The sequence below is a fragment of the Cupressus sempervirens genome, chromosome 10 (assembly GCF_028749045.1).
Source record: "Cupressus sempervirens isolate cs-2001-9-10 chromosome 10, ASM2874904v1, whole genome shotgun sequence".
NCBI lineage: Eukaryota > Viridiplantae > Streptophyta > Pinopsida > Cupressales > Cupressaceae > Cupressus > Cupressus sempervirens.
Window position 1 is genome coordinate 70,008,052 of NC_143127.1, and position 15,975 is coordinate 70,024,026.

Genomic DNA, 15,975 nt, shown 5'->3' on the forward strand with positions numbered 1-15,975 from the left:
CTAGGAAGGTTTTGCCATTTTGCACTGTTTCCGTGAGAAAGTGAAGAATTAGCCCTTCTTATTTCTTGATTAGGGGAGAATCAACCAAAAAATTATAGAAGTAAAAACAAATTCCAAATGGTTTTGTAAAGATTTTTTTCTACAAGCATGTTACTTGTTAAAAAATTAAAACAACTAAGAAGGAAGATTGAATGCACATAGCTGATGAAATCGTGTCTAATGGCTGCAAGTGCAAATCTGATGATTGAATGCTCTTTCTCTTCCTTTCTTTTCCTTCCCTTCCTCCCGTTTCTACCCTCGTTTACTCTTTTCATCCTCTTCTACAAAGTGTTTTCTCTACGAAATGAAATCTTTTAGGGTTGTATTCCCCAAATTAACTAGGACAATAACCTGGCATTATATTGCTGATGAGTGATCTCTTATGATATTTCTAATTAGGTTTAATCCCTACCTAAAGCTATTGCTTGTGAAGTTACAGGTCATCTGGATGAATAAATTTCCACTTCCCACTATTACAGTTAAAATATGCTTTTTAAAATCCATAATACTTATATTTACAATCTTTTGTTTGATTGTAACTTTATTCTTGATGGTGTTACACAGTAGTGTCAATACCATTATCGTTTTTTCACTATTGGATTGCCTCCATGTGGACTAAAATTGATTGATGAGAATACTAGAAAGTATTTCTCAAACCTTTCCAAGTGGTCTAAAGAAAGTTGTTTTAATTGAAATGGACTTTAGTAGCTTTCCCAAAAAAAGAAGAAAAAACAAAAAAACGAAGAACATCTGAAGATCTTTTGCCTCTTTATTGTTTGAGCTAATCAAATTTGTTGCTAACCTTTTGTAGCATAAGGTTGAGGGAGTGGGGAACATATGGCATCCAAAAGTTGCACTAATAATTTTTTTTAACCAATGCTCCAATTACTCAATAAGTTTTTGCATTACCTTTTATGAATTGAGTAATGTTATGAGGACCTACTTTCTCATTGATTTCTGTGAGGATGTTAACAAAGAATTGTGCATTATTTTTCTATCACTTGCAATCCACAACCCTCAAAATGTTGCTTCTTTCCACAAATCCGTAATGGGTTTCAATGAAAATTCTACACATTTCAATCTTGTAACCTTTTGGAGCCTCATTAATATTTCTAATCAATCGATGTCAATATGGTGATTTAACAACGTTGAAAGAGAATCCATTTGGATTGTTGCATTTTGCAATGTGCTGATCAACAATCTCTAATGATCCATTTTGAATTTTCATTTCCAATGGTTCCTTTGTTCTCTTGTGTGAAGTAGGTTTTTCTTGGAGTGTGGCAAATGGGGGGCTTTCTACCATGTTCAAGGTCAGATGGGTGAAGATGAGGTTACACTTCTTGGGACCCTTTCTTTATCAAGAGATGGATTGCTCTACAACTTGTTGGTTTATTTACATCATTTTGTTTTCTGATGTTTTATGCCACTTGAATTGGTGTCATGGGTACAGCCATAGTTGGAAAACTTGGACTCAGCAACAACTTGCCAAGCCCCTCAATAGTTTAATCGGGAAAAAGTCGGCCATTTAAAAAAAAAACTCGGGAAAACTCAGGAACCTAAAAAAATTGCTAAAATTTAATTCAAAATACATTTTTTTTTGCAAATTTCAATGAGAAGATGCATCTAACGAGTTAATTAAAGAGAACACAAAAGAAACAAGCATGAGTTTAGATATAAATATAAATGCATAGTGGGTACAAAATCGCATTCTTATGCAGAATGCTGATGGTGGGAAGCATAATAGTAAAAAGTTTGTGTCAAACTAGAAGTAAAAACATTATTACGATCACATCTTCCTCTTCCTAGCTCTATTGGCATACTATAATTCTCTATTTTACATAATATATATAGGCTTTTTGCTTTTTTTTTTAAACAAAAAAAAAATTTAAAAAGAGTTTTTCTGAAAAACTTGACGATTTTTTCCAAATACTCCGCGATTTTTTCGCAAAAACTTGGCGATTATTTCTCTCACCAAGTTGCGATTAAATCTGGGAAAAACTCACCGGTCCCAAAAACTCGGTGATTAGTAGAAACTCGCCGATTTTTTGGCGATTATGCCAACTATGGGTACAGCATTCTTGCCTTGGCAAACTTATTTGGTTGAAAAAATTGCTCTTCAAAGTCATCAACACCCTAAGCCTTATAAGCTGTGGCTTGGATCAATGAAGGTGCTATTGTTCATGGGGGTAGACAATTTAGAATGAAGTTTGTTGATAATTTTAGTATAATTTGATGAAATGGTTATAGATGTTGCTCCCATGGATGTAAGTATTGTGTGTTTGGTAGCATTCAATGTTTGACCAGAAATTGGTTTTTTATTGAAGGGCAGACAAATAACATCTCATCAAAGGTGGAAAGAGCTTCATTTTTTACATTTGCAAAGGTGTTGAGCAGCCAAGAGAGGCCTTGAGACTTCATAGGAAGATGTTGAGTGGAAATAGACTAATTCTTTGCCTTGGAAAAAATTAATGTTGATCAGGTATTTCCATGTCCAGAGCCTATTTCATAACACAAATGGGTTGGAGATAAAGATGTTGTAGATTTCGTTTAAACTTTATTTTGTGCAAGACAAGACATCAGTCATGTCATCGATTGAGGGGTTCATTCTGCTACTGCTGTTTTGTATCAATATCTTTTGTGGACCAGAGGCCTCCATATTGGGAGGTATATCTATAAAAGGACCTGGTTTTACTTTAGACAGTTGAATGCTAGAGAATATTGGTGTGGGACATCTATCTGTAGGCTTTGGTGGAAGAGAAAACAGTCAATTTATTACTTGATCCTCTGTGACGAAATTACCTCTTTTTTCTGCAGCAGGGGGGGGTTTTAAATTTGTAGGTGGGGTTGCGAAATTGCTGGGACAGTTTCACCAAAAGTGACGGTCTCTTTGTTGACAAAAATGGTGGTTTCACTTGCACTCAGGAAAGGCATCTGATGCCAATCCAGTTTCTTCTGTTTCTTGTTTCTCTTAGTCTATTCAGTTCCATCATTCATTTTATTTCTGTAGTAAGCCATTTCAGGTCCAAATTGTGCTACTTGATTGAGGACATGTAATTGAGGTTTTGGAGTAGTTTTAAACTTCCAAGTGATTTTTTTAAGAGTCCCTATGGGATTGTGTCCAGCCGGTAGCAGGATAGTGGGGTTGTGATGATAAAGTAAGGGTGCTAGATGTCTGAATCTTTATTAATTCATGATTTTTCCTATCCCAAGAGTCTTATATCTGTGTATTTCCAGTTGGAGTAAGTTTAAGAGAGCAATGCATTGGTATTTTTCTTCAGGGTATATCTATGTTAAATTCTTGTGGTGATGCTTGGTCTGTCATTTGCTTCTAATTCGTGTGGTTAGTTCACTTTAGTCTTTGTTGCCCGCTAAATTAATATTTAAAATGAACTAGTGTTTACAAAATCCATCCTCATTTATCTATTCCTTGCTGCTGTGCCTGGTCCTCTAGGGTGTATCTATGTTTAATCCTTATGGTCTCTCATTTGCTTCTAATTTCTTGTGGTTAGTTCACTTCAGTCTTTGTTGTCTGCTAAATTAATTTGTAAAATAACGACTTGTGTATGCCATATCCATCCTCATTTATGTATCTCTAGCTGCTGGGCCTCTTGAATTAATGTGGTGAGATTATATCACCCCTAACCTTTGTATTGTTAGCATATTGATCTGTTTGGCACAGATTGGCTACTTAGAGAATTTGGGGTACAAAATTTAGAAGATATATTACACAATTTTTTAAAAGGGGTACATATAATTGATGATCTTGTAATGACTCGTAATTGAAGGACCAACTGTGGCTTAGCCCTCTGGTATAACTAATATTTTTAGGGGTAGAATTCCAATTATCATTCCACGTGTATGTCCTTCCTATTTCCTCTGTCCAAGGTGTTGTTTCTGAAATGTTCACCCCTAACTTTTGTATTGTTAGCATATTGATCTGTTTGGCACAGATTGGCTACTTAGAGAATTTGGGGTACGGAATTTAGAAGATATATTACACAATTATTTACAAAGGGTACATATAATTGATAAACTTGTGATGACTCATAATTGAAGGACCGACTGTGCCTTAGCCCTTTGGTATAACTAATATTTTTAGGGGCAGAATTCCAATTATCATTCCACGTGTATGTCCTTCCTATTTCCTCCGTCCAAGGTGTTGTTTCTGAAATGTTCGGCAGAGAGAGAGAGAGATGCCATAAATGTAAATCTACTATTCTGTTCAAGTTGTTTAGAATCTTTAGATTGTGTTTGGGTAGGATCTCTGCTTCTTTGATGCCTGGCCCCCTTAACATTGAGAATGGTAGAGCCACTAAAATTGTTAAGCAGCCATTGATTTAACCTTCTTGATATTTAGTCCGCCTTGGTGTTTTGGGTTTTTTGATCACTTTCCAAGCCACTAAAGGATGACTGTTTAGTTCATAAAATAAAAACAGTTTCAATCGTCAATGTGCATATCAATATGTGAACAAAAATATAAGTATAGTAGTGAACAATATCATAGAAATCTGAAAATCTAAATATGCTTAAAGGCTAGAGGGCTGCCATAAAGTCATCATGATGTTCAAGTTCAACATAAAAAACAAAATATAGGATAATGAAGCAGATTGATGCTCATTCTGTTTGTGCCACCATGTCATCAAAATCAGAGTTCTCATCCTCACTATTATGCTCTTCTGGAAGCGTAGTCTCATCAAATGGAACCCCAACCAATCCTGGTGCTGTCTCATCCTCATCTATCTAGGCCACATCCTCAGGATCAACATTCCATCACAAAGCTGGAGTCTGCCTATACTTTGAAGTCTGATAATCCGCAAGTTGAAGAGCACAATACACTGCCACCAGCTTCTCCGCTTGTCTAGAGGTAAGTCTATCCCTCTTGACGAAGTGGATAAATGAATATGTTGACCAATTCCTCTCTACAACCGAGGAATTGGTAACCTATGCAAGGAGGCGAGTGGCAAGTATTTTCTCTCTCCCATGCAAGATCTCCTCCAATAGGATCTCTCTGTGCCATAACCACTATATCCAACCTTGCTTGTGGCTTACTCAAGTTTGGGCCACGAAGATTGGTGAAGTCAAGAAGCTGTGCACAAAGAGTAGAGGCCTCTCGAGCTGAATACATCATATCACCGACTTTTGTGAAGCCATCCAATACCTCAGGATCATCACATGGGAGGTCCCTTCCATCCAATTCTGCATACCATTTGGGATTTAGAGCAAAGACTGCCATATGAAGCAAGGTTTTCATTATGTTCCACCTCTGCATCACAATATGCCTAACGTACACCTCATAAAACCCCAATTAGGGTCCTTTTCTGTAAGAAATAACATTTAATATAAAAGTAACTTATTTTATTGTGGACCACCAATTGTCTTCAAGGATCCTTTGCTTCACCAATTTTCCTTTAGAGCAACTAGAATTGGACCATTGTATCCACTCTACATTCACCACTAGCAATTGGAGGGCGTCGTGCACCTCAACCATCCTCTCGATCAAGATGAAGTATGTGCAATACCTATAGAGAAAAGAAAAATTATAAATTAAAATAAAGTTGAATATAAAACTCATCACATGTAAGTTTGTGACAATTGTCAATAATCAAAAAATATAAATTTGAATAAACAAAGTAAACTAAACTACAATTAAATTGACATACCTCGTCTCGGCTGGTTTGAGGAAGTTGTTCATAGAGAAAGTGAATTGTGGTGGTTGCATATAAATTGGTGCACTTCTCTAGCTTCTGACACCATCTGTTTACCCATTCAATCTTCCCTATGTCCTTCAATGCCTTGTTCAATGGATAAACACAAGGGGTCCAAAAGATGTGCCTATAAGCACCCTCTACCAACAAACCAACTGATTGGCACACACGTGCATAATCTAAGATCACCTATACTACATGAGTTGGCCCAACCTCTATGGTATCCCTCAAAATGGTGAATTGGAACTTTGCATTCTTACACTTTCTAGAGCAATTTATGGCTTGCAAAAAATAAGAGCCAACAGGGGATGTGACAATGATATTGATGAGTGGTCGATTTCTAACATCAGTCCACCCATCCATCACAATAGAGCAGCTCGTCCTAACCCAGTTTGTTTCATATCCTCAAACAACAAAGCAATCTTAGAGTACTCACAATCTAGGATGGTGGTTTGTACCTTACGATCACTAGGGGTCAGAATGAGACATTCATAGTCAATATATCTTTCACCATTTGTTTAAAACAAGTGGAACGGGCTACATGAAATGGGATACCATTAGCAATAAAGAATCTATCAATGGATGCCTTACAAACTTCGTTTGCTTGTGCATTAAACAAACTTTCTATTGAGCCCTTCTCACCGCTACCCCATCTTCCTCTTCCCTCTAGTCTCAGTGGGGCTACCACTAGTACCAATGACAGATGACATATGCCTAGATGACTGTGAGTGAACAAATGTTGATGAATCTTACTCTTCCCTCTAGTCTCAATAGGGCTGCCTCTAGTACCAATGACATATGACATATGACATATGCCTAGATGATTGTGAGTGAACAAATGTTGATGTCATCGTCAAATTTTGCATCCCCCCCATTTAGCCTCTAAGTGCAATCTTTGGCATTCTATTCTCTCCTATTGTCAACTGAGGACAAGCTTTGAATCCATGGCATGCAACACCTAAAAAGTGTAACATCACCCTCGTCCCGCTGACACAGGGACGTCTCTGCTTACGAATCTCTGTGTTTTTGGGCAGGGACACTTAACATCACCCTCATCCCATACTTGTTCCGCCGACATGGGGACGTCTCCCCTTACAAATCTCTATGTTTTTGGGCAGGGACACGTCCCCGTGTAATGTAGGTTTTTTCCTCTTTTTTAATCCAAGAATACTACAGTTGACTAGGATAAGTTTACTCTTGCTTTTGTAGATCAGCCGACTTGTGTTTGTTCTTTAATTTCTCTAATTAGCAATAGTTTATCTCATTCTTCAATTCCTTTGAGGACAAGTGAGGAGGAAGTTAGGACATTATCTGCAATTGAACTTGTAAATCTGTTGCCCTTTTCCAAGGCCAAGAGCTTAAGTTGTCTCCCTGGTAGCTACTTATTCTTGACTAGTCTAGCTAGGAGCTCTCTCACTACAACGAAGAAGTAAAGGCTCAGCAAATCTCCTTGCCTTAGGTTCTCATTGGGGCCTTTTATGAGTGATTACATCAATGCAACTTAGCACCAATTAATGTTTTTGTTACAGAAGGCGAAATCATTCATTTTATGTTGGATATATTTACTCTTGCTTTTGTGGATCAGCCGACTTGTGTCCATTCTTTAATTTCTCTAATTATCAATAGTTTATCTCATTCTTCAATTCCTCTGAGGATAAGCGAGGAGGAAATTAGGACATCATCTGCAATTGAACTTCCGAGGCCAAGAGCTTAAGTTGTTTCCCTTGTAGCTACTTATTCTTGACTCAAGTCTAGCTAGGAGCTCTCTCACTACAATGAAGAAGTAAGGGCTCAGAAAATCTCCTTGCCTTAGGCTCTCGTTGGGGCCTTTTATGAGTGATTACTTTGATGCAACTTAGCACCAATTTCCCTTGTAGCTACTTATTCTTGACTAGTCTAGCTAGGAGCTCTCTCACTACAATGAAGAAGTAAGGGCTCAGCAAATCTCCTTGCCTTAGGCTCTCTTTGGGGCCTTTTATAAGTGATTACTTCGATGTAACTTAGCACCAATTAATGTTTTTGTTACAGAAGGCGAAATCATTCATTTTGTGATGAATTAATATCCACCATGGTCAAAGGTGTTGACATGTTTATTTTGATCACAGCATCCAATTGGATCTGAGATTTATGAGCAAATGATCTCCATTGATTTTTGCTGTTCAAGAATAGCCTGCCTTGAATGAAAGTTTGGTTGTTGGGTAAATTGTATGAAGGATAGGCTGAACATGTGGCTAGTTCTCTGTTGCCTGTTTTGGGATTAGAACCAGAGTGGCTACATTCAACTATTTGAGTACTTTTATTATTTCTATGAATTTCTTTAAGCACTCATTATAGTTTTAATCTGGATCAATTTTGAAAGGTGGTGAAAGAAAGCCACTGGGAATGCATTGGTGTTTGGAGTTTGTCTTTTTGGATTGAGAAGAGATGTGAAATTTGACCAGCAACCTACTGTTTCTCTTCATTTGTGTTTAGAGTTTCTGTTAGAAGATTATTCTAGGGCGTGTTTAAGATCTCATTATAGTTTTAATCTGGATCAATTTTGAAAGGTAGTGAAAGAAAGCCATTGGGAAGACATTGGTTTTTGGAGTATTGTTTTGTTTGGACTGAGCAAAGATCTGCATTTCCTCTGTGAAAGTTGACCGGCCAACCTACTGTTTCTCTTCATTTGTGTTTAGAATTTCTATTAGAAGATTACTCTAGGGTGTGTTTTTTGTTGGTTTTTGGTTGGGCAGTTACAAGGTCACCAAAAATATTTGTAGCTTGGTGTAGAATCTTCTTTGCATTTGTGATTTAGCATATTAGTGGTTTTAGCTAATGCTTGGATTTACTTTTACAACTTCTTTTTTGTGACTAATTTGTGTGGAAGGTAGTACCAGATCTTCCCTAAAGAATCCATTTTCAGTGGACCTGTTTGTATTGGTACGACTCTTGCTTTTGTGCTATAGCCAACTTAGATAGATTGGTCTTTTTAAGAGGTCAGAGTTTGAGAAATTTCTTACTAGGACATGTTGGATCCGAGTGAGATTGGATGATGGTGTTTTGGATCTGGTTGTGAGGGTGCCAAAAGTCTATTGGGTTTATGTTTCATTATTGTTTGATGCCTGCTCATTTTGACCATAAACTTGTCCATTGTGCGCACTGAAAGAGTTAGGGCTCTGGCATACAATTTATGAACAAGTGGTCTAAAATCTTCTGATTCAGGGCACTTGAAGTTGGAATTTTTCTGTTTTTTGAGTTGTTGCACCATTGGAAAAGTATGGAAAACAGGCAAGGGGTTTGAGAGCTTGTAATAATTGGTTTTAGCTTTGATTGTGCTGTTGTGGCCTAGCCAATCTGTAGTCATCATCAATTTGTCAATTTCCCTTAGCATTGCTGTCTTTGGCATCAATTTGCATGGGTGAAAACTCCCTTGGAGAAGACTTGAGCATAGGCTTTTCCGTGATACCTCTCTGGGGACTGACACCTATATAATTAGTTTCCTTATTGGATCTAATCTGGTTGAAAAACCCTCAGTGTTAATGATTTTCAAGTTCTAATAATTGCTTTTATTTTTTTGGAGAATCAGTCTCCATGTCTTAAGACAACAAGAAGAATTTTATTGAATCATATTTCTGTGGTAGGGTCAGAAATCTGATTCTTGCTCTGTTGAGAACAAGATTCAGCTTGGTTGTAAAATTTTATCTAGAGGTTGCTTGGGAAAAAGTCTGTAGGTTTTTTAAGAGATTATTTATTGTTTTAACTTTTAATAGCACACCTGTTAAAGATCCATTTACCTGGAATGTTTTAGGAAAAGGATATGCATTATACTAATTGTTGTTCGGAGGTGCTCATATATAAGATTGCTGTTCTAATCATGGCAGTGCTTGAGGGCTCTCCTCTTAAAGAATTCTATAATCTTGACATCCAAAATATATTAAGGCTTTCTTTGTGCTTTCAAATTAGAGGGAGATTTTGGCTCCCACCTATTCATATTCATAGGGACCTATGAGAGCATGGGTATCTCTGTTTTTCAAGGGTTTTTATTTTTGTCACAATGTTGATTTGACACCTCATGTAGGTGAAAAAACTAGCATTTCTTTGGTGGCCTGGAAATTTCATTGTTTCGTGTCATGTTGCTTCCTGTTTTCTTGTGTATAGTAATCCATATTCATATGCTTTTGTAAGGTCATTGATAGTACCATAGTTGAAAATATTGCAGATATTGCGATACAATTGAAAATCTCTCAAAATGTCACCGACCATATTTTCATTTTTGCATGGTGAAATCAAATGCTAAAAATGGTTGTATATAACAGAGATTTCTTCCAAAAAACCCGGGCATTAAAACAATTAAAAAACTTGAACCAAATTTTAGTTTTTTTTTAAAACTTTGTAAACCAACAGAAAGTCACATGTTGACATTTTAACATCACGTTTTTTCAGAGCGATGGGATGTTCTGAGACTTGTTCCATCTTGTTCTGAGCTACTGCTGGTTGAAATTAGACAGCCATTCTTTTATAAAAAGGTATTGGCTTATTTCTTTGTTTCACATGATCGTTGATTAAAATTCTCTAGCCATTTCCCTTGCAGCTTTTGCTCATTATTTGAAGGAACGTGCTACTTTTCTCAAAAGCCCCTCTTGTTCTGCATGATTTTTAACTTGAAACGACCGAGTTTGAAACATTGTTCAGTATATGTTCTACAGATTTGGTGTGTATTTGTGTGTTTTTAAGGTTATTTTAAGAAATTATATATTTTTCAAATGATCGATAAAAGTGTAGATTTTTTGCCAATTTTTTCACTGAGTTCTTGGAGATTACAAGTTTTTGAATTCTTTTGGGTCGACCGAGTTTCGCAAACTATGATTGACACAATAACAAGAGGAATCGTAGACTTATCTCGTGGAAGTGATGATTTGTCTTTCCCTGTGTGGTTTTGCTCATTATTTGAAGGAACGTGCTACTTTTCTCAAAAGCCCCTCTCGTTCTGCATGATTTTTAACTTGAAACGACCGAGTTTGAAACATTGTTCAGTATATGTTCTACAGATTTGGTGTGTATTTGTGTGTTTTTAAGGTTATTTTAAGAAATTATATATTTTTCAAATGATCGATAAAAGTGTAGATTTTTTGCCAATTTTTTCACTGAGTTCTTGGAGATTACAAGTTTTTGAATTCTTTTGGGTCGACCGAGTTTCGCAAACTATGATTGACACAATAACAAGAGGAATCGTAGACTTATCTCGTGGAAGTGATGATTTGTCTTTCCCTGTGTGGTTTTGCTTCAACCTTGAGTGGCATCATTAGCTTTGGATGTTATGTGGAATTTACTTGTGCAAGCTGATCTTGGTTTGTTTTGCGACAGTTGGCCTTGTTTGCTTTCGTATTACGAGGAAAGCCTATCTCTGTATTTTGGCCATATCTTGGTGTTTGTCCATGCCTGTGCTGAAAACTGCATCTATTTTTAAAATGATTTTGATGCTTGCTTTTCTATAATGAATCTTGATTAAGAAATTCACCATTTTGTGAAGCCCTGGTTGCTTGACTTAACTGAATATCTTCATACTTGCACACTCCTTGGTATTTAGTTTCCAACATCCTCTTGTTATATAAAATGCAAGTGTTCTTTCCTGTTCTTGATTGTGCAATTGAAATGTTAGCCTTCCCCTTATTGTAATCTCGAATAAACCTGTTTGTCATGCTTCGGTTAAATTCCTTGATACATTTTGTCGTTTTTTGCTTAAATGTATCGTCTTCATGACATTTCTAAATGTTTTGAATACCCCTTTTTAAATCTCATTCGTGAGAGGCCACCATTTGCTATTTTGCTCTTCCGTACGACTTAATTTTGAGCCAACAATGCTAATAATGAAAGGTTTATGCGACTAGAACACGAGAAGGAAAACTGGTTATAACGGATAGGTGGCAGATGATGTTCTCAAGCTTTATAAACGTTTGAAAATATCCTTTGTTGACACTTACGGTAGCTGTTTAATGTTATTGAAAGTCAAAATGCTTTTTGTTAGTTGTCGATCATGAAAATTGGGAGAGAACAAAATAGGAATAGAACACAAATAAGTAGAGTCAAAAATCTTAACCTTGTAATTCAATCATTCGCTCAATAAACACATAGTCAATGGGAAAAATATGATAAACATAATGACATCTTCACAAGAACCCTCTTGTTGCTCTGTAAATTCTTTAAGATATTGATATGTTGCTTGTTTGCTTTGTTAGCATGATAATAACATATACTGGATATGAGATTTAGATGATATGGATATTGGGTTGATTTATGGTGTGTGAGAACCATATATTGATGAGATATATTTGTTTGATTGATAAATGGTTGATATTGATTGGAAGGATCGATAGATAAAAATGTGTGAGTACAAGATGAATGTGCACGGGCCCCTTCTTTGTGAAGGGTTATAGAAGTTAATTGAGTGCATGGAGTGAAGTGGATTTGATTTATCTGTAGATTGAGGATAAGTGTGAGGGAAATGATGTGTTAGAGGTGCATGATTACACACTAATGTTATAAAATAGTTTTGCATGGAAAAAATAAATGTAATATCAGTTATATTTGTTTTTAAATTTCCAATAATTAGTTTAATGTATTAAGATGTGGAGGAAATATTAGCTAATTATTTAATTGTGAATCAGAAGAAAATTAAAGATAATTTTATTATATTTTTATCCTTTGGTAATGCGTAGTCGACTGCAGTAAAATAGACGGACTTTATTTTATAAAAATGTGTCCAGCCAAAAAAAAGGGGCACTTCTACATGGTTCACAATTGGGAATAATCACATAAAAGGAACTATTTAGGCCAAGTCAAAATGGTTATTACCTACAGTAGAAAACCTGTAGTAGGCTAAAGGCACGTAAAAAAGCTTACACAAACTTGTAGCTCATAAGGGCTTCGAAGTAGAATCCTTTATGCTAATTTAAGAGATGGTTGATGCTTTCCAGAAGAACAATTCTTTTGTTTGACCTCTAGCCAAACTTTCTCATAGTTAGGAGAGCGTTGAAATATATTTGTAAGAGGATTCTTCCCATCTACACTCAATGTATGTTTGATCGGATGCCCCATCTTAGACGAACACATCAACCTCAGTGTAAATATTTCCAAAATGGAAAATGAAGATATTGTGAAGAATCCGAAGTTCCATAAGGTAATGAACAAGTATCCGTTAAGGAGTCAGATTCCTTGCCTTGACCATTAGAGTGAGTGGCCACTGCGTGGTGTTCTGAAAGAGCATAAATCCACTAGTATTGATATCTATTTGACCTTAGATTGGAACACTTGTTTGCCACGTGGCTAGTATCTAAGCATATTTTGTATGTAAGGCAAATCTTTGTAATCTGAAGTTTATGTCCAATAATGTGAAGCGATCTTGAGGGTGATATATTTGGGAAGATCTTCTGAGATGTCCATGCCTAAGGATGTGGGTAAATGTAGTATGACTGAAGTGGGATGTCTTTAAATTGTGAACAAGAAAATTAAATGCTTAAAAATATTGTTAATATGGACGAGTGAAAATAAATGGATTAAATGAATTTTCCCTTTGATTTCCCAACACATCAAGCAATAGAAGAATCAAGGTGGCTTTGAGGAAGGATTAGAATGAGATTTTAAAAAAAGAAAACAAAGAAAAAAGGTTTGAGTAAACAAATCAACGACAATCGAATCTTTTGCAAAAAGATATCTTCTCATATTGGACACTAGCTATTGTAGGAAGTATACTGGCTATTGTAGGAAGTATACATCTCATAAAGTATAGGTTTGATATGATATGATTCAATAGTTGATTAGTGTTGCGATGCTTTCAATTCTCTTATATTTTTCAAACTTCTAAGATTGGGGTTGAGTCAATGTGATGTCATGTCTAGGTCTAGATAGCCCTTAAGGAACTTCTCCTCCCACCTATCCCTCTGTGTGCACGTTGGTGGGCATTCAAAAGCAATCCAATGCATTTGTTCATATTAGGTGATTAGGAAAGGGAGGGAAAGTCTATGCACTTTCTAAATGAGAGGAAAGTTGGTTTGAAACATGCTTTGATCAAGTGTTCATGGTCAAGATAGGATGCATTCGAAAAGAAGAACACACTTATATTCAGAGGAAAAGACAACAAATAACATCAATATCAAGGCTAGAGGATATGATGCAGATCATGGAAACAAGTTAGAAGGAAGAGCATTCGAATCCGATACATAAGAAGAGTTCAAATATCCAACAATGGCGAACACCTTGGTCAAAGGTGGCAAGAGCGAAGATGGAAATCAAATCAATGATGCAAAATGCATTGAAATCTCCACATCATTGGTTGAAAGGTCAATTGTCCTTGGAGATGGATTCCTAAATGTCAAATGAGGATCAAATCAAAGGTGCAGGCAACCCACTAAACTCTCAACTTTATGTTGCGAAGTAGTGATAATTTGTAATTTGCAACATCACAACTTATATTATGAAGGATAACTTGCGAAGCTACGAAAAGTGACCTGGGCAATTAAGTTTGCAGATATTGCAATATCGCACAATTAAAAGGGGAGTTAAAATCTTAAGTTGCAAAGTTGTGCACAAGGTGACAATTAAACTCAAGGTGATTATCGCAACATCACGGGGGCAAAACAATTAAGATTTTTCAAGTTGCAAGGATGCAAAGAATGAAATGACAGTTAAAGCTCAAAGGCTATTGCATTGTTGCATGCGGTTAAACTTGACTTGAGGTCAAAGTGGCAAAGCATCGAAAGTTCTTCATCGCCTCGTCGCTGGCAGTCAAGAGTAACTTGAGGTTCTGGGTGCGAAGGAGCGATGACATGTATTTGCAGCTTTGCAAGGTTAAATGACGAGTAAGAGTTTTAAGTTGCGAGCTTACGCACAAGGAAACAATTAACTCTAAATGGTCATTACAGCGTCGAAGATGGTAATGTTAACTTTCAAATTTAATTTGCAATGGAGCGAAGAGCATGAAATGACAATCAAAGTTGGCGAATTAGTTTTCTAGCCAGTGGTCGCATCATTGCAGGCCCTTGTCCATGCGGGCCACTCTTTGGTTTCCAAGCGATGTCAAACAATGCATCATCCCAGTTGTCAGATCTTAAAAGATTAATGCCTGTCACTTTCTTGCTTTATAAAGTTGCACTAGAAGTAACCAAAGTGAGAATGTGGGCATTCGACACATGGAGATGGTGGGATCAGACTTAACTGTGGGCTGCAAAAAGCAATGCATTAGAATAAGTTGTCCAGATGGCACTCACGTTGGTTGGAGTTTTAAACTGTTATAAAAACTCTTCACTTTATGGAAACCATTGATGAAAAGTAGATCAACGCTTGTTGCTTTCTTGCTTTATAAAGTTGCATGAGAAATAACCAAAGTGAGAATGCGAGCATTGGGCATGTGTCTTAGTGGGCCCATAATCAATGGTCTCTCGGGACAAAGTAAAGGAAAGAGATTGCGCTAAAGGGTTTAAGCCCGAAAACAAAATAAAAAGTGCCACGAGTCAGGAGAAGGTAAACACGTTTTCTTTGTCAACACGCGAAGACTTAATCGTGATCATCCATTAGGCAATAAGGAAAGATATATTGATGATGGTAATTTAAACTTGGGAGTCTGTTAGAGTAGGAAGATGCAATTGATGATGCAGAAGGAAGATTGAACATTTCCGAGGGCAATCCAAGGATCACGAAGGCCATGGGTGGTGTCGGGTATTGACGAGGAAGGTCAATCGTCAAGATCATGCTAGAAATATCATGTGATGCTTCATTATCAACCTTATCTTTACAATTTCTTCTTCTCTATTTGATGTATGATTATGTAACGGGCGACTATTTGTCTATCCTATTTTGAATGGTTCAAGTGCTCTGAAATGTAATAATGAATTGTAATGGCTAGGTATTTGAAGGCCTATAAATGTAACTTTCCTAGTTAATACAAAGATCGGCAATTTTATGCAACTTCTCCCCTTGTATTTCCAAATACTGAGTGAGAATTGAGAGGTTGTATGAAATGGATGATTTGATTGATATCTGCAACTAGGTCTTGTGTGGTCTTAATTCCATTTGAGATTAGTATTTCTAATGTTTTGTTTATTGTTTGCTCAAGCTAAGCTAACCATGCATAGTAAAGTAGTCTCCATGGGATTGTATGATAGATGCATTTGAAGCAGGTGATATCTTAATAGATTCCATTTTAGTGGAGGGTTATTAGTCAAGGCGGATTCCATTTCATCTTTAATGTGCATCTCTG